The sequence below is a fragment of the Protopterus annectens genome, chromosome 7.part0 (genome assembly GCF_019279795.1).
Source record: "Protopterus annectens isolate FY-2018-M chromosome 7.part0, PAN1.0, whole genome shotgun sequence".
NCBI classification, from domain to species: Eukaryota; Metazoa; Chordata; order Ceratodontiformes; family Protopteridae; genus Protopterus; species Protopterus annectens.
Genome location: NC_056739.1, coordinates 558054438 through 558074265, shown reverse-complemented (window position 1 = coordinate 558074265; position 19828 = coordinate 558054438). Strand labels below are relative to the sequence as shown.

Here is a 19828-nt window from a genome sequence, read left to right as displayed (position 1 = left end):
TCACCATTCCTCTATCCTCCCTCTCATTCACACACATATATTCTGTCTTAGTTCTGCTGACCTTCATTCCTCTTCTCTCTAGAGCATATCTCCACCTCTCCAGGGTCTCCTCCACCTGTTCCCTACTCTCACTACAGATCACAATGTCATCTGCAAACATCATAGTCCACGGGGATTCCTGTCTGATCTCATCTGTCAACCTGTTCATCACCATTGCAAATAAGAAAGGGCTCAGAGCTGATCCTTGATGTAATCCCACTTCCACCTTAAACGCATCCGTCACTCCCACCGCAGACCTCACCGCTGTCACACTACCCTCGTACATATCCTATACCACTCTTACATACTTCTTTGCCACTCCTGACTTCTTCATACAGTACCACAATTCCTCTCTAGGCACCCTGTCATATGCTTTCTCTATATCCACAAAGACACAATGCAACTCCTTCTGACCTTAGTTACTGTGGATAATTTATTTATTTATTGTTTTTTGTTTACCACAATTGTTGACTGGGCACTCAGGCCCATTTCCAGCAGAGGCCTAGGAAGAAAAGCTCCATTAAAGTTTAAAAAAATTAGAAACAAAAAAAAATTACAGAGAAAAAAAGAATGTTAGTTTCCTAACAGTACAAATGGAGTTTTAGAATCATGCAATGGGTAATACCATTAAGACAGGGGTTAATACAATTTGATTTCTGTACCCAGGGGTTAATACAATTTGATTTCTGTACGTGTGTTATATAATAATAAACAGGTTGCATTTACATATACAGCAATATAGACATTTAATTTACATAGGAATAATAAAAAGCAGTAGATAGTTATAAATGCAAACAGGATTTATTTACATTATTTGCAAGGTAAGAATAGGAGAGCTGGAAAGTTAGGGGTTGGTGATAGTCTAGAGATATGAGAGAAAGAGAGAGAGAGAGAGAGAGAGAGAGAGTTACTCAGTGTGTGAACAAGAACAGAGCCAGGAGGAGTTTAAGTGCTGTTTCAGGCTGTGCTTAAAGCTAGATGTGGATTTCTCTGTTTTAGTGGGATAGACATGTTATTCCACTGTCTGTTGACACAGGATGAATGTTGTGAGCATACAGATGTATTGCGGGATTTGCAAGTTATTATTAGGCTCTGATTACCTGTGAGAAGGCAGCATGGTGGGCAGTAGTGCTTCACAATGCTTTGTAGAGACGTGCATGTCTGTGGTTTGTTTAGTACTTTGTGGGCAATTTGAATTGAAACTGAGTGAATGTGACTAGGTAATTAGGTAGTTATAGCTAGCTGAGCTTCTTCAGTGTTAAGCAGTGGTGCATACAATAGGATGCATCAGATGTAAATTTGACTATGTTGTTTAAGCATGCCTCAAATTTATTTAGTAAGGTGGCTTGAATGTTGGTTAATATGGGTGATGCATAGAGAAGGGAGCGGAGAAAGTAGGACGATTTTAAGGATTTTCTTGAGGAGTCTGTGAGGTAGGGTTTGTTTCTGTAGAAAAAGCCCAGCTTTTGATGAGTTTTCATAATGGTCTGGGTGATACACAGGTCAAATTTTAGGTTATTGTCTATTATTACTTGTAGTAGTTTGGGATTTGTTACAGTTTATGTGTAGGTACTATTTGTTGAGGTAATATTAAAGGGTGTAATGATTGTTTAAAGAGATCTGGATGTGAAAAGCATTCATTTGTTTTCTGTTTTTTGTATTTAAAGTTAGCTGATGAGCTTTTAGCCATGTTTCTATGGAAGTGAAGCAGTCCTGAGGCATTTGCTTAAGTAGTGGAAGGGCTGATGCTGAGCAGATGATGGCGGCACCATCAACATATTGTACCTAGGTGGCAGGTTTGCTGTTTTTTTTTTTAAGTCATTTGTGAAAATATTGAAAAGTACTGGGCCTAGAGCTGACCCTTGTGTAACACCAACAGAAAAAGGGAGGAAGGGGGATAGATCCTGATTCCATTTTATGGCCTGTTGTCTGTTGCAAACATAGCTCCAGCACCAAGTAAGAGATGAATGCACTAGTGATAGGGAAGATAGTTCATTATTTAGCAGTTGGTGGGATACTGTGTCAAATACTTTTGACAGATCCAGGAACAGGGAGTATATTAGGTTACCTTTGATACTGTAGGTATTTTTGGTTTCTGAGAAACTAAGCAGAGCTGTTGTGTTGTGCTGTGGTCAAAAGACATGTGCGGAGGACAATAGTTTGTTGTTTATGAGATAGGTTAGGAATTGTAAATGTGTATATCTTTCTAAGATTTTGGACAGAGGGGAGAGAATTGCAGTTGGAGAGGTCCGTCATTCAACCACCTTTGTGAAGTGGATATTTCCAGATAGTGGATACATAATTTTCTGTGATAGATCTATTTATGAGTATTGAGATGGGGTATGCCAGGATGTCGGCAGCTAACTTGGGTATTCAGGTGGGAGTTTGCCAGCAGCTGATGCAGTGATTTTTAGTTTTTATGAAGGTAATTTTTGAGAGCTGAGCTAGGTATTTGGTAGAAAGAAAAGACAGGAGTACTGTGAGTATTGTTGGTGAGGATAGAAAGATGAGAAGGCATATTAGATCCTAGTACAGAGGACAGATTGAACTGAAGTATGCATTGAATTGGGTGGTTATAGGGTCTGTGTTGTGTGGTTTGACTGGGGTATAGTTGGGTTTTTGTGGTTGCCCAGAACTGTTTGTGACTGTGGTAATGTTTGATATGAAGTGAGTGAAAGAATGCAGTTTTGTCTAGTCTGACCTGTTGTTTACATTGATTTCTAAGTTGTCTAAAAATGTGCCACTTTTGTGGTGTTCTGTCTTATATTCCATGCCTTCCAGACTTTGCCAGTGTTTTTAGCAGGTGCTATTTAGTTTCTTTGTTGAGCAATGGAGCAAGGTTGCTTTTGTTTTTTTTTTTTTTTTGCTCTTATGGGAGCTAACTCATTTAGCATGTTAAGGAATGTGTTATTGAAATGGTTAACAGCATCTTCTAGTAGTAGGTTTTAGAGTATTCCAGTTGTATTGGCAAAGTTAGCTTATACAGGTGTCTTTGTTAAAAGATGATAGTCTACGTACTTGTTTTAATACTGTATATTTGGAGGTGTGATTAGTTTGTCTTGTGATAAATGTGGGGTGATGGTCACTGATGTTGTCTGGAAGACAATCAAAGAACCTTATGTTTGAGGGTGAGGTGATAAGGATCCAGTCTAGTAGTGAGTGCATGTTACTGTGTTTGTCAATTTTAGGGGGTGAGATGATTACTTGAGTAAAACTGAACAGGTTAATATAGAGGGTAGGGGAGTCAGTGTTTACAAGTAAATAGTCTATATTCACATCCCCATTTATTTACATTAGTGGAAAATAATTGAAGAATGTTTTCAAGAATGGGAATGTTTAGCTTGGTGGAATATATGTATTTGGCAGCAATGCAAGTAGCTTGTGCTTTTTCAGGTGTAGGAAGGTAACAGATATTTTTATGTTGGGATAGTTGGGGTGACTCAGTGGATATATGGTGGTGTTTAGTGTGTTTTTAAAAAGTATTGCAACCCTTCCATTTCTTTGTATCTGCTATAATTTCTTATTACATTGTATCCTGGGGAAGGATATCTTCATTTTCAATGCTTGGTTTTAGCCAAGTTTCAGTAATGATCAGAATGTCTGGGTTGTGTGCTGCAATGTATGAATGGAGATCTGGAATTTTGTGGTAGATGCTTCTGAGGTTTATGTGCATTAATAGTAGGTTGTGGTTAGGATTAGTGGGTTGTGTGTTGGTAATGTGGGAGCTGATGGGTTAGTTGGAGTTTGGTTGGTCTGAAGGGATGGTCTGGGGTTTGAGTGGATGTTTCCACAAAGTGGGAGAGTAGAAGTCTGGTGAGAGAAGTTGCACTACTTTTAGGTTCATAGGTTCATAGGTTGGTACTAGGCTATCGGCCCTAGGGCCTATACAAGCCTAGCCATACCAATTCCCTGGCTATTTCTTCCCACACTATTTATTTCCCTGGACCCTTGTCTAGCAGGGTGACTGACATGATCCCCGGGGTGAATTTCCTTTCTCCCATCCAATCATCAAGGTTCCTTTTGAAGAGGGCCAAAGAGGCACTCTGCTTGACATGTATGGGCAGTCTATTCCAGAGTCTGGGGAGTCTCTGGGTCAGGAACCTATTCCTCCAGCATGTTTTGTTTATTGTAATGACAAAGTTTAGATCCCTGGAGTGTGTGACTCTGAGTGATTGGGATTTCTTTAAGTGTAGCATGTCCAACAGCTCTGGGTTTGACATGGCCTTGTATGTTAAGCAGAGACTGCCTCAGAGTAGACGATATGCGACAGAGTATAGCTGGAGTTTTTTAAGGCGGTCAGCATAGGGCATCTGCTTTAGTCCAGTGATTCTTTTCTGCGGCCTTTCCCATTGTTGCAGATCTCTTGAGAGGTGTTTGTTGACTAGGAGTACAGATTTGGGAAAAAAGACTGATGGGGGATGGGGAGTGTGGTAGGATGTGGCAATGGAGAGTACGCTTACTATAACTGTGACAGTAGACTGGAGGAGTAGCATTTTATACATAAGTGAGGGGAAGCTAAACTTATCTGGGTGGAAGCTATATGTTATTTTTGTTGGAGTTTATTGGAGTAGACTGGGAGAACTGAGTGTGAGATGAGTTTGTAATTAAAGGAGTTTGGCCATTTGGACACCTCAGTGAATTTGGTTGGTTGTTTCGTTATTCACAGAGGGAATAGGATGGTATAAGTTTAGGTGAAGTGGATGTGGGTGGAAATAAGGGTAGGGTAGGGGAGCAGAATTAGCTTGAGTGTGGCAAAGGCAAATGGAGTAGGCTGAGAAGGTGGTACAGCTGTCATGGGTGGAAAAACAACTATCTGTAAGCCTGAAAGTGTTAGACAGGAACAGGAAATATAATTGTATTGAAGTACTGAGGTTTAGGAAGAGATTTAGGTGCATTATGAATATGCGACCTACCAAGGTGTGAGACTGATAGTTATGAAAAAGAAAGTTGGGAAAAATGAGAAAAAAACTTTTGCTTAAATGCTTTTAAAGCTAACTACTTTTTATGCTGAAAATAGAAGTGGTTTGCTCATTAGTTATTAGTGAACACTTCAGGGCATGGAAAAGAAAAGAAGCAAACCAACACAGAGCTGACTATACAGGCAAAAAGGGAGAGCCACAAAAGCAGTAGCTGGAAAGAGCAATTAGGAAAGTGCAGGCTGCCAGCAAGACTAGGCTGTAGCTCAGATACAGAAGGAAGGGGAAGGCAAGCATTAAGGTGCAGTGGAGGCTATTTTGATCTCAGTTAAAACATCCAAAAAGCAGACCACTAAGTACTGGCCAAGAAGAGAAGAGCTATTAAACTTGGTTCGATTTTCAACAAAGCATGACTAGGATAACAGCATGAACAAGTAAATTACCCTAACAGTGAGTAAAAAGACAAGTCTGTAAGCTTTTGCTGGGCTGGATACTTTAATTATTCTGCTGTAGTCTTTGGGGTGGGGGTGGGGAGTGCAGTCCACGACTATCTGTATTATAACAAACTTCTATGGTTAACTGCTAAAGTAAGACATATAAAAGTAAGGAAGGCAAAATAGCAAAGCATTAGTGTCAAGAAGACAGTACCTACGCGTTCAGTGAGAACTTAACAGAGAGATAGTATAATAAGGATAATTGAAATTAGAGTTACAGAACACTGATAAGACATGAAAGTTGCATTAGATCAAGAGTGTGACAGAGAACAACAAAACAGGATATTTTCTGTATGTCCTGGGGATTAGATGTGCAATATGTGACTCCCAAAGAGGTGAGCAAGAGGGCCAAGGCAGCAGTACCGATAAAAATAAGTAGATGAGCAAAGAAGCAGAGTCCAAAACAAGTCTAAACAGAATAATAAGCACTGTAGCAATTCACAGACAGTAAAGATTGAAAGAAAAATTGTAAAAGCAGTTTAGCAATACAATCAAGCAACAAGTGTGCCAGCTTGTCTACACCAATCCTACTTAGATGTTAGGAATATGACATTAGTACTTGCAGTACAAAACTAAATTGCAGGGGGAATGAAAACTACTAATATTGCAAATAAGCATGCTAGTGGGAACAGATAACGAAAACAGTACATAGTGTTACAATCTCAAAATAGGCATAATTCACACTTAAAAGCAAGTAGTTCCTTAACACAGTATATGTGTGGAGTCTCCTCTTAAGTCACTTCTTGATTTTAAGGGAGGTGGGTGAGGTAACAGAATTGCCAATCACAGCTGAAAAATATATTTAGCAGAAAGCATCAATTCTAACATTATTAAGGCATAAACATTTGGACATATTCAAGGAGTTAAACAGCATGGTAAAAGCTGAGACAGAGGAGAATGGGAGTAAGTAGCCATTGTAACGTTAAGTAGTATGAAGTGCTGTAACAGGAGTATTAAGGTACTGCAAGAAGCAGCTACTAGGTTGGTTTGGCTTGTGCCTCACATAAGCCTGAAAGGAAGTGTCCTGGTATGTACAGACATCTGTAGAAAGCTTTCCTAAAGCAGAAGCTTCAAAGACGTATCAGCTGCTGCAAGAATAGAGTAAGGTGGGGAGAGATGCTGCACTAGTAAAGTGAGGTGGAGAGGGCTGCTGCAGGAATAGCGTGAGGTGGGGAGAGATGCTGCACTAGTAAAGTGAGGTGGGGAGTGCTGCTGCAGTAGTGGAAGGCTGCTGCAGGAACAGAGGGAGGTGGGGAGGGTTGCTGCAGGACTAGAGTGAGTTGGGGAGGGCTGCTGCATAGTTTGTAGTGGGGAGGGCTGCTGCAGGAGTAGAATGAGGTGGGGAGGGCTGCTGCAGGAGTAGAGTGAGGTGGTGAGGGCTGCTGCAGGAGTAGAGTGAGGTGGTGAGGGCTGTTGCAGTAGTGGAGGGCTGCTGCAGGAATAGAGTGAGGTGGGGAGAGATGCTGCAGTAGTAAAGTGAGGTGGGGAGTGCTGCTGCAGTAGTGGAAGGCTGCTGCAGGAACAGAGGGAGGTGGGGAGGGTTGCTGCAGGACTAGAGTGAGTTGGGGAGGGCTGCTGCATAGTTTGTAGTGGGGAGGGCTGCTGCAGGAGTAGAATGAGGTGGGGAGGGCTGCTGCAGGAGTAGAGTGAGGTGGTGAGGGCTGCTGCAGTAGTGGAGGGCTGCTGCAGGAATAGAGTGAGGTGGGGAGGACTGCTGCAGGAATAGAGTGAGGTGGGAAGGGCTGCTGTAAGAGTAGAGTGAGGTGGGGAGGGCTGCTGCAGGAATAGAGTGAGATGGGGAGGGCTGCTGTAGGAGTACAGTGAGGTGGGGAGGATGCTGCAGGAATAGAGTGAGATGAGGAGGGATACTGCAGGAGTAGAGTGAGGTGGGGAGGGCTGTTGCAGGAGTAGAGTGAGGTGGGGAGTGCTGCTGCAGTAGTGGAGGGCTGCTGCTGGAATAGAGTGGGGTGAGGAGGGCTGCTGCAGTAGTGGAGGGCTGCTGCAGGAATAGAGTGAGGCTGGCAGGGGTGATGTAGGAGTAGAGTGAGGTGGGGAGGGTGCTGCAAGAGTAGAGTGAGGTGGGGAGGGCTGCTGTAGGAGTAGAGTGAGGTGGGGAGGGTGCTGCAGGAGTAGAGTGAGGTGGGGAGGGCTGCTGCAGGAATACAGTGAGATGGGGAGGGCTGCTGCAGGAGTAGATTGAGGTGGAGAGGGCAGCTGCAGGAATAGAGTAGGTGGGGTGGGCTGCTGTAGGAGTAGAGTGAGGTGGGGAGGGCTGCTGCATAGTTTGTAGTGGGAAGGGCTGCTGCAGGAGTAGAATGAGGTGGGGAGGGCTGCTGCAGGAGTAGAGTGAGGTGGTGAGGGCTGCTGCAGTAGTGGAGGGCTGCTGCAGGAATAGAGTGAGGTGGGGAGGACTGCTGCAGGAATAGAGTGAGGTGGGAAGGGCTGCTGTAAGAGTAGAGTGAGGTGGGGAGGGCTGCTGCAGGAATAGAGTGAGATGGGGAGGGCTGCTGTAGGAGTACAGTGAGGTGGGGAGGGTGCTGCAGGAATAGAGTGAGATGAGGAGGGATACTGCAGGAGTAGAGTGAGTTGGGGAGGGCTGTTGCAGGAGTAGAGTGAGGTGGGGAGTGCTGCTGCAGTAGTGGAGGGCTGCTGCTGGAATAGAGTGGGGTGGGGAGGGCTGCTGCAGTAGTGGAGGGCTGCTGCAGGAATAGAGTGAGGCTGGCAGGGGTGCTGTAGGAGTAGAGTGAGGTGGGGAGGGTGCTGCAAGAGTAGAGTGAGGTGGGGAGGGCTGCTGTAGGAGTAGAGTGAGGTGAGGAGGGTGCTGCAGGAGTAGAGTGAGGTGGGGATTGCTGCTGCAGGAATACAGTGAGATGGGGAGGGCTGCTGCAGGAGTAGATTGAGGTGGAGAGGGCGGCTGCAGGAATAGAGTAGGTGGGGTGGGCTGCTGTAGGAGTAGAGTGAGGTGGGGAGGGGTGCTGCAGGAATACAGTGAGGTGGGGAGGGCTGCTGCAGGAGTAGAGTGAGGTGGGGAGGGATGGTACCCTCACTTCAGTGACAGATTGCCTGGCATCCGACTACATCATGAAGGGTAACAAATGGGCTCATAGGACTATCACCAAAGTTAAGGAATGAAAGGGTTGAAATGCTTTCACTCTCCCTGGGGAATGAATGAGCAGCTCTTGTCATGGATGGGAACAAATGGGCTGACAGGGTGCTGGGGTTGGTTGTAGAGTGGGATATAAAACCACCTTTAATAGTTCAACATCTTTAACATGTGAACAGACTTCACAGACGTAGCAATATAAAAAAGCTGACACTGGACTTACAAAGTGTAAAGAACAACTGCATTATAAGCTATGTGTCTGAATGTACATTTCTAATTGGTCTATATTAGTTCCTTAAAATATTTAATTGTGAAATATGTATTTATTGACAGCTAAACAGCAAAATTCATTACAGTGAAGCATGGAATTTTTCCCAGGGTTAGGAACCACTGGCCCTGTAGCACTCCAGAATTCACACCACACTAAATCAAACCCACCCTAATGGAGGGCTGTGACCCCACACCCCATAACTATATATACCAACTCCAAGATTGCACTATGGTGAGGAAAAGGGCAATGTTGTGGTGATGGCCCAGTGGTTCCTAACCCTGGGAAAGATTCCATGCATCGCTGTAATGAATGTCGCTCTTTAGCTGTTAATGAATATGTATTCAATGGATACATATGTTGAGGAACTAATATAGACACTTTCTAATACGTGTGCCATCTCATAACACTCTGCAGTACTGGAAGGAAATAATGTCACTTAGGAACACGTATGTAACATATGCCACATCCTTCTCTTCAAGACACAAACAAAAGTCCGGCCCAATTAGATGTACACGGCCCTGCTCAGTTTGGGGGGCACTATTTAGTGCTTATAATGGGTGGCAAGAACTTTTAAGGACATGTACTATTATATGACAAGACATACTATAGCATCCATGATCACTCGCCTAGTACTGTTCCCATGTTTTGATAGTTCAAAAACTTTAATAGGTAAGCCAGAATTCATATAAGCAGAAACAAAAGAAACAAATTCGGATCAGAATGCTTCAAAGACAACAGCTGAGGGCAAAAGCACACAGCTTATCTAGTGAAATAATGCAGCACATCAAAACATATTATAGGACTGCACTTATGGCAAGATATTATGCCATTTTGCATGATTACTTTGCTAATCTGATGGAAATCATCCCACTAATTCTATTCTCACATCAGTCTTCTACTGTGCATCACAGTAACATCATTGTGAATTACTGTGTTTTACACTGCTTTTCAGAAAATATACAGAAACGGGCAAACTAAATAAAAATATATATCAAGTAATGTCAGAGCTCTTCAGTTGGTATTATTCTTTTGTCAATTAATTCTAATAATAACAGTATTTCTTCTGGTAAGTCTGGATACAGACTGCAGGCATGTTTATGCACAAATAGTTTCCATACTGAACATCTATAGCAGTGAGGTAAAACAGGAGAAAACAGTGAGGATATAGCTGTAGACACAGGTAGCAGAAGCCCAGAAGGAGGGGATGGGAGCAGTCCTTATTGTTAACAAGAAATTCATTGAATATATATATAATGTTTGTTAAGTTTACTCCCTTTTTCATGGATTCCCTTTTTTGGATGGTTATATTAGTGGTGGTAGTGAGGGGTTCAGGCAGACAGCCCCCATAAAATATTGGGATCTACCACTTTGTTGTTGGAAAACTCAGTGAAATGGGACTTCAGTGCTTCTGGCCTCAACATTTAGGACCAAATCTTGCTTGTATGTTTATTAGCATTTACGCCTTCACAAAAAATGATACATTTGAAAAAATAGTATGACATGACACAGTATGGACTTCTCCATTCAGCACTCCACATACCACATCTTTCACATTTTCTTTACAGAATATAGATGTTATCCCTTTTTATAATGTATTTTGTCATTACAAAAACACTGTCGCTCCTAACTCTGTACAGTCTGTTATGCCATTCATATTTGCATACACTACATAAAATTAGGAGTTAATGTGATGCTGTAACTCATTACGTCAGTACACTAATGTGTAGCACCCTTTAGACATGTACGTAGGTGTTTATGGCATGCAAAGAAGGAATGGTATTCTTATAAGTGAAATAACGAATGGGAAGTATTCCTAGCAATCCATTTCCCTGATGTTTTGTTTGTGCACAGAAGCCATAAATACTTTAAAAGTGGTTCTCTGATTAAACTTGTTTCTTGATTGTCATTTAAAAAGTAATCTCGTGCAAGTCATCTACAGGGAGTAGACAGATGGAGCCTTGTCTATAGTCCACATGATCTTGGTTGAGTCAGTAGCCTGACCATTGGAGGAGCCAATTAGAGAGGGTGGGATTGAGTGACCAATGCTGACTTCACCATCATTGGAAAGGGGATTTAGTCCATTCTGTTATGATTTTGACTTGCATGGTGAAATAGGAAAATGAGATGCAATATATGAGCTGGGAACATGTGCTTGCCTCTGTCAAGCCATAGTAAGCAGTAGTTTTTGGGGCATGGTCATGTACATGAGTTCTCATACTCCCTTAGAGGAAAGGTATACAAGGCCCTTCCACAAATGAGCAAGTATATCAGCAATTGGGGTGGGGGTCACATGACATCATAAAAAAAAAAACAAAACTAATAGATGAGGATTTCTTCTGACTGACTCTCACTTCAGAAGAGAATAAATGAGTCATCTGATCATGGAAGGGCTGATCGTTCGCAGATAGCAAGGATAAAAAAATCATAACAAATGTATCCGTGTCTCACTGAATCCTGTTCATCACTCACATCTTTTCTATTTACTCTTCCTGTTAGATATTAGACCTACAGGATACATAATGCTTCCTGTAAATACAGTAAATAACATTCGAGTACAGGGAATGAGAAGAAGCCTGAATTTATAAATTCTATTGCCAAATGTCATGACATGCATCTGGAAGAGATGAAAATGAAGGTTGCACAAGCCAGAAATATGTTATTTTATAACGTCTGGAAAAAGCCACTTATAAAAGTAGATTCCTGCTCTTATTCAGTAGTTAGAGAAATGGAAGAATATGTAGGCCAAGCAGCTCTTTATCTGTCATTAAAATCTAAATTCTTATGGCACAAATAAACACAAACATGTGTGGTCTGTCAAAGATATAGAGCATCTAAGAAACATTTATGTACAGACATGTCAGACTACAAAAATGATCTTTTGTGCTGTGTATTTTGCTTGAATTTCAGAAGTATTTAAGAGTACTTCTTTAGAATGTTACAACAGATTTTACTCTGAAGTAAGTAACCATCTGTACCTCGGTCAGCTCCATGACATAGAAGGCTGAAGCTCTAGTTGTAACTGATGAGCTTGGTTCAACTAGCAGCTCAGACAATGGATGAGTCAATAGCTGCAACAAGAAGAATGATAAGGTATGTGCCTGCTCACCTGTCTTACAGAAGGTGTCAAAATGGGCTAAGGGTGCACTTAATGCCACAGTTCTTGGTGGAGACTAGTAATGGCTGAAGAAGACAGCCAGTACACAAAGTTTCCAAAATATGTGTCAACACAGAGGCAGGCCTCACTTCCTTTCAGTACATACACAGCACATTCTACAAGACAATGTAATCCATCATGCTGTGGGAGGGGGGATTTAACCCAATAATTGTTCATTCAGCAAGTCTCCCTGTTTAAATTTCTGCAAATGTTTACAGTTTTTAACACCCCAATGGGAATGGACCTTATTCCTAAGTCAGGGCATAGTTAAAGTTCATGAAATCAGCATAACTTCCTTCTTAGATATTTGCCAAAAGTGAAGCTGCACTACATCCATAATTACCTCCTTCTGTAGTTCATATGGAGTTTGCTGTATTGTAGCGTCTTTAAGGACTCTCAAAGCTTATATTTTTATTATCCCAGTTACTCCTAACACTATGACAAATATTCTGGTGCCATTTTTGACACTGTTGTAGCATCTGCTTGCATTGACCTGATATTTTATAATTTTATGTCTCTCAGTACACAGGACACAACACTGTAGTCACTAGATGTGGCTATTTCAGAAGACAGCTCTGATCCTGCTGCTCTCACATTCCCTCACAGTCTTTCAGTCTCAATGACCCAGCTGAAAGACCTATTGGTTTGCGAGGTACAAGTGGCCTAAATCTCAGAGTTATATAACAGAGATTTTAGCCACCCCTGCATAAACGGTGTGGATGCTTTTTTCTCCAATATTTATTAATATATATTAAGGTTACTTTGTGAATACCATTTTGACAAGTATTTTTTTACATCAGCATTCAGATAGCAACTCTGTGCATGGTTATATGACAGCAATATTTTACAGTAACGTGAAAAAAAATTAATAAACATATATATGTAATTTTCTCAGAATTTTAAACTGACAAATATTGGTCCATTTTATAAATGTATGAGACATGAATGAGTAATATTGTAAATATTTTACAGTACATGTGGTTTAAAGATATTTACCTTACAGAATCGTGTCTAATGGCACCACTTAGTATATGGGTAATCTGTACACAATTCAGATGTCCTTGGATACATTTGTAAGGACTGACACCTAAAAGGCTGATAAAGTGGGCTGCTGACAAATAGTTTAACAGCCATGTTTCTCTAGAGAGTCATTATTCACCTGGACTTCTTACTAACTGGAATTTACTATCACTATCTCAGAAAAAAAAATCTCATAACACTTCAGGACCCATGATGTATGTCAAAAATGTGTTGCTGGCAATTGTAAGACAACTATTCTCTGTCATGTCTTAAACCCTACTTCTTAACAAAGTCCAGGAAACTGATGATGCACATTTTAAGGACTGCTATATTGTAAAATGGTTTTGAGACCGTGGCATAGTCAGCCAAGTTCCAGGTGGATTTCATGCCACTCATTAAATTCAGACTTTTGATGACAATTCTAAAAATGCTGAATTTCAAAGAAAGTAACTGAATCAGTCTTTTAGCTGTATTCTTTGACTGAAACCAAAACCAAAATCTGTGATGACCACAGTCCTGTGCTTTAACTGCACTCTGTGAGAATACATCATCAGTTAATTATAGTTATATTATATACAGGAAGTATGTGCAGATTACACACACACAGGTGCACGTACGCACAAACGTGTGCGCACGCACACACACACACACACACACACACACACACACACACACACGCACACGCACACGCGCACACGCACACACGCACACGCACGCACACGCACACAGACACACACACACACACACACACACACACACACACACACACACACACACACACACACACACACACACAACCTGTGTTTATATGGATATATTACAGGGACACACATACACTCATGCATGCACATCAGATTCATTAATAGTAATGATGTTTGATAATAATGGTGGGGCTTGTTAAATGGTGCAAAAATAAAACAAAAGCAGCTCCACAGATATAAAGTCAACCATTTAAAACACCCAGAACATCATATTCTCCCTCAGGGAAAGTAACCACTTGGCTACCCACAACCAAAATAGAAACGTAAGAAAATGAAACCCACCAAAGTGGGTGGCTTCACCCCCACACCCCCCAACTAAACATACTAACATCGAGATTGCACAACATTGGAGAAATGGACAAAGTTCACCATGGTGGCCAAGTGGTTACTTTCCCAGAGGGAAAATACTACGTTCCTGGTGTTTGTGATTTTTAAGTTTCGTCAATGTGGACTTGATAATGTGAAAGTTGATGAAATGGTAAATTGACTATATGAATATGTGTTCAGGAATGGGAAATATGCTCTTTTCGCAACACTGTGCAATCTAGGAGTTTATATAGTTTTATATATATATATATATATATATATATATATATATAGATATAGATATAGTTTATATATATATATATATATATATATATATATATATATATATATGTATATATATATAATAGTGGGGGAGGTGTGCAACCCTCCTCCTAAAAACACTGTTTTATTTTATTTTTTTGTTTTTAGCTAGGCTTTGCATGTGCTGAGATTGTTGCTTGGCACATATGTAGTAGTGTCCTGACATTTCCAAAGTGCACATTTACTGGTCGAGGTAGTGAATGTTGATATTGCAGTGTTTTGCTGATATATATCATTTGGGGATATTTATTCTGGGCCTCTGCTGAAAAGGAGACTCTGTGCCCAACCAGGCTTTCCCAGCCACCAAATGCAATATAAATAAATACAAATTTTTAGCATATCTTTATTTATTTATTCTTTGTTATCCAGTGTCAAACTCCTCTCAGTGCTATATCTCTGCAACTGACTACCTGCTAGCATAGTCAGCCTTTGGCATAGGCCAACTAGGTGGCCGCCTAGGGTGCCGCTCTAGGAGGGGCACTTTTCCAGTATTTATTTGGTGTAGGTAGACCAGAATGGGGGGACTGGCTGGTGTGGGGGGGTGCCGTGGAGCCATTCTGCCTAGGGCACCAGTTGACCTAAGGCCGGTCCTGCCTACTAGAGAAAGATCTTTTGAGTATTGGAATTTTGTATTCCATTAATTTAGAACATTAGATTTGCTCCCTGCTTGCCTCATGGCTGGATGTGGTTACAATGACTCTATGAAATTATTCAGCATTTCTTGATATAAAGTGTTTTATAAATAACAACCGATATGACCATAACAGGAGAATGTTATTATTTATTTATTGATTGATTTACATTTCATTTCTGGGAAAGTTTGACTGGGTGATAAATACCCATTTTCAGTAGATCCCCAGGGAGAAAAGCTCCAGAGAGTTAAATAACATCAAATAAAACAGTAGTTTAGATATAATTAAACACATATATAAATACAATTTGACAGTGCAATACATAGGATACATTAAATCATGAGGAGACACCAGTGATGTAATAATAAAAGAAAAAAATACAATTAAATAAGACAATCAGTATATACAAAAGTATTAGAATCATAGTCTACTATGCTGGGAAATAATAAAAAAAATTATACAAGTCCCCCTCAGAATGGGAAGACAGCAAGTGTTGAAAGTATAGACAAATAGTGTGATGAAAGGTTATTAAGAATGTAAAGTAGTTCTCGATCTAGATCACACAGGAGAAGTGGATGGGCATAGCCATGAGTTAGTGAGAAACTCTTTGAGAGAGAACTTCAGTAAATGGGAGCCTGATATTCTTCTGCTTGAATTTAGGACAGAGTTCCATAGTCTGGCTATGCGGTGTGAGTACATATTTTGTCCCATATGTTTTTTTTTTTTTTTGTTTTATAGATTTCAAACAGTTTTTTGTCTTTAGAGTGTAGAGGACCATTTAGGAAATAGTGATGAAGTACTGAAGATGTAGAAGGGCAGGTAGAGGGGTATACAGTAGTTTACAGGTTAGAAGAAATTGTGTACAGGCTAGGTGACTTCGGAGTTCTAACCAGCTGACAACATGTAATGCAGAGAAACAGTGAGCTCTGTGTGGCAGGTTAGCTGCAACTCCAGCTATCTTACTGTAGCATTGTTCCAGCTGTGATTTAAGAGAGATCTGGATGTCAAAATAGGTGAGCCATAGAGAGCAGAGGGTAAAATATAAAAATTAGCTAGGGTAATTCTGCTAGGAGTACTTTTTTTTGCTCTGTATAGCAGACCTAGCTTTTGATGAGTTTTTTTTTATAGTTTTGTTTGTGAAGATCAAACTTTAAATTGTCATCTATGGTGACTCCAAGCAATTTGAAGTCGCTACTTCAAATTGAAGGCACCTTGTGCCATGGATTGTAGCTGTAGTTGGATGACAAGCAACTAGATGAGAGCGGAGTCATCTGGATATTGAATAAGGCAAGTTTGCTGAGAGACGGTATAGAGGTTATTGATGAAAATGTTAAAGAGCAATGGACTGAGAATAAAGCCTTGAGGAATATCTGTTTTAACTAGGAGGAAAGGAGAAAGATAAGAGACAGACGTCTGACAGATTGATATCTTTCAGATAGGTAGTTAGAGGACCACAGATGGCATATTTATTCACTCAGTAATCACCACCATACCTATAAAAAATGTCAGTCAGCTTTGATGTCATATGTATAGAGCATGCTTAAACAGCAAACCTCAATTACTCCTGAAATGTGAACTGAATAAATTAATTGATATTGTAACAAAAATGCACAACAATGCATTCTCATAATGCAGGTGGAACAAATAGTGTACAATGTTATCTTGTTCCAGAAAAATGTCTCATCGAGAGCCACAGAATTACCTCAGAAACAAATGGAGACTAAAATCAGTTGAAGGGACACTAAAATGTAAATCAGTACCCATACAATTACCATACATATATATAAAAAAACTTTCCTGGCAGCACTTCAGAGGTATAGTTCTGTATGTATACTGCGTAACCTCAGTTATCAGAAACATCATTAATCTGAATTTCTGAATTATATGAACATATGTTTACCCCACCAGTAGAAAATACAAAGTTCAAAATAATACATCCATGGGATGCTAGTTTAATCATTCTACTTCCTAATGTGCTCTGTACAGTAATACTATGAAAAAAAAAGATTTATTGGGAATCACTCTCAAGTGGCTACCTCACTTTGATTACTAAACAGCAAAACCACTTATCACCTGACTGATATGAACTATTAGTGCTAGATATTTGCTTCACTGAAGATAGAAGTTCCAGGTGTTTGCTTCACTTATAAACATTATCTTCCTGGTTACCATGGACAGCTGCAAGTAACTGTAATACCAATGAGCCTGAACTTTACCTTTGGCCTTGTCTCCTTTAATGTTGTAAAAAAATGTTACACTCAATCAGTAAACTTCTCCCCATGTCTACCTCGCTGATATCTTGATTAACATCAACAGCCCATGGGGCTGCTGTGCCAGGTGGTAGCCTCTATGCCTTTCTTGCAAGCTGGCAAAATTTCAGTAACCGTTTGCTCAACAGGAATTAGCAGAACAGGTGTTACAAAGGGAAGGGGGCAAGCCCACTTGCACTCAGCATGGGAAGAGTTGTACCACTTACACCCCTGGCTTTACACAACTGACCCTGAGATCTATCAACCTTTATAGTAAGGATAAAAGTTCCTTACCTCTAAGTTTTTGTGACATTGAAACATCAAAGCCTCACAATGCAGTTAAATGGGAATGAACCAAATAAATTTGCAGAATCCCATTCCAAGCATATTTCACCTAAATTTAGCATGTGTGTGCCACCATGCACTATCCATTCAAAGGTTTTGCTTAATTTTTTGTTTATAAATTGCTGTCAGTAAGAAAAAAAGCTGAATTCTTAGAATCAGCAGCTTTTCTGCAATGTCACAAGAACAAAAGGAAGATTTACTTCAGCTAAATGTTACAGAATACAAACTATCTACTGCAGCAAGATACAGCAAATTGCAGAGTTTAGTGATATATGCAATGTAATGAACAGAACTCCATGACATGTATTGATCTCATACTGTTAGACATGGACTTGAATTAATAGAGTGATGTTATTCTACAACATTAGGAAGAAGTACTGAATGAAAGGGCAAGTACAAAAAATACTGTCACATAGCTTTTTTCCTGGCACAGTGGCACTCTGGATAGCATTGTGACCTCACAGCAAGAGGTTTCCTGGTTCAAATCTTGGCTGGGGTACCTATGTGTGGACACTGCATGTGTTCCCTGTGTTTGTGTGAGTTTCTTCCTGGTGTTCTGGTTTCCTCCTACATTCCAAAGACATGCAGTTGGTAAACTGGACACTCTAAACTGGCCATAGGTGTGAGTGTGCATGCAAGTGTGTGGTGTGGAAGAATTATCAAGTCAGGGTGAAGCCATGGCTCTAGATGACTGTCACTGCTGAAGTGACACCCTGAACCCATGAGCAAAAATGGGGAAAAAGGTTGTCGATTGATGGATGGACATTACTGTATTCCCACAACATAGATGCTCTCTGATGCAGGAAGATTAGCATTCTGTGCATTTTACTCCCATGACAGATGCTTGAATTAATTTCTCAATGCTGATGGGGGAGAGGGGGAGGGGTTCTACATTCTTGAGTGTAACATTTTTTTAGATGAAATGTTAAACCAGGGTGCCATCAGTGTATGTCGATGATAGATCAGGTGGATATATGAGATCTATCGACACTTATCAAAAAGAGTGGGGAAATTTCTCGACTGCCCTGGCCACTGGTCAGTATGAATACCACCTGATTTCTCTACTGAATAGAGGCCATTGTCCTAGGGGGATTAAACCTAGTCAACAAAACATAAATAAATAAATAAATAAATCTAGTAACACAAGCATATTAGACAGCAGTTAATTCCAACTAAGGCATAACTGCGATAGAAACAGTGTATAGCAACATGGGTGCAGAGTTCTAATCTGCAGAACAAAGTATGTACTGTTTGTGTACTTCTGTGCAGATATCTGCTGCTGTTCTGCAAGGTCTTTGCTGGTAAAGTTCTGGGAACTAAAAAAGCGCTCTGTCCACGAGAAAGTTCTTAGTATTGTTGACGCTGCTGTTGCTCCTTTACTCCATTCAGACTTGTGTAACAGTCTCCTGTTTTCTGCGGTCAATGTTCTAGAGAACGCTCAGTTTGAGTCTCAGCTATAATATGCTGCAGTAAAGGCAAGGTAAGTGTAAGCATTCATAATTCATTGTAGGGGGGATGCGATAGTATGAGGCTTTTGAATACAGGATATGAATTTCTGGCTACATTCTGGTATGAGAGATACAAATGGCTCCAATGTCTTTCCATTTATTTTGGTATCAGGTCAACTGCAGCATGCACTGAGCCATACTTACTACCATATTGCTCATACCTTTCCCAGATCAAACGTCAGGAAACATTCATTTTACCTAATAGATGCACTCAGTACTACAGTATTGACTGTCAATTTCTAAACCTGAAAAAGCATAGCAGTAGAGATTAAAAATCTGAAAAAAACTACTTTCTTATTTTTCAGAACAGAATGTCTTCTTATAGTTCATCCCATGCAGTTAGCAACAAAAAGCCATTCTGCTGCATTGGCAATGTTATTTAATATTTTTCTGTATCCTTAAATTGTTCAAGAGAAGTCTCTTTCCATCATTTTTGTGCTTTTAGTTATTTATTACTTCTAAAGACATGTATCAAGACTTGTTTCATTGAGAAAGAGTGAGGTGAACTCTAACAACTTACCATTGTGTTATATGTAAAGCACAGCGGATAAAAATACATACGACAGTGAGCAATCATCCCTCACCACTGCCCAGCAGAATTTTGCACCATTAATTATCAATAACTTATGAAGCACTTTGCCTCTTGAAATCCACAAACCTTCAAAAATGGTAGTATTTTTCACACTTACTAATAGCGAAACATAAAAGT

At 40.4% G+C, this 19828-nt stretch overlaps 1 protein-coding gene across 4 annotated transcripts in view; it reads left to right on the top strand.

Annotated features, from left to right (window-relative positions):
- LOC122806592 (basement membrane-specific heparan sulfate proteoglycan core protein-like) overlaps nucleotides 1–19828 on the top strand; it is a 1657353-nt gene that overhangs the window by 180081 nt on the left and 1457444 nt on the right. For 2 of the 4 annotated variants that reach the window (XM_044077144.1, XM_044077141.1), the window contains exon 1: nucleotides 18810–19091. The exons of 1 other annotated variant lie outside the window; for it this stretch is intronic. The gene's annotated coding sequence lies outside the window, so the exon portion shown is untranslated. Of the gene's footprint in view, nucleotides 1–18808; nucleotides 19092–19828 lie in introns of those variants that run through there. One more of the 4 variants, XM_044077143.1, reaches the window with a different exon arrangement.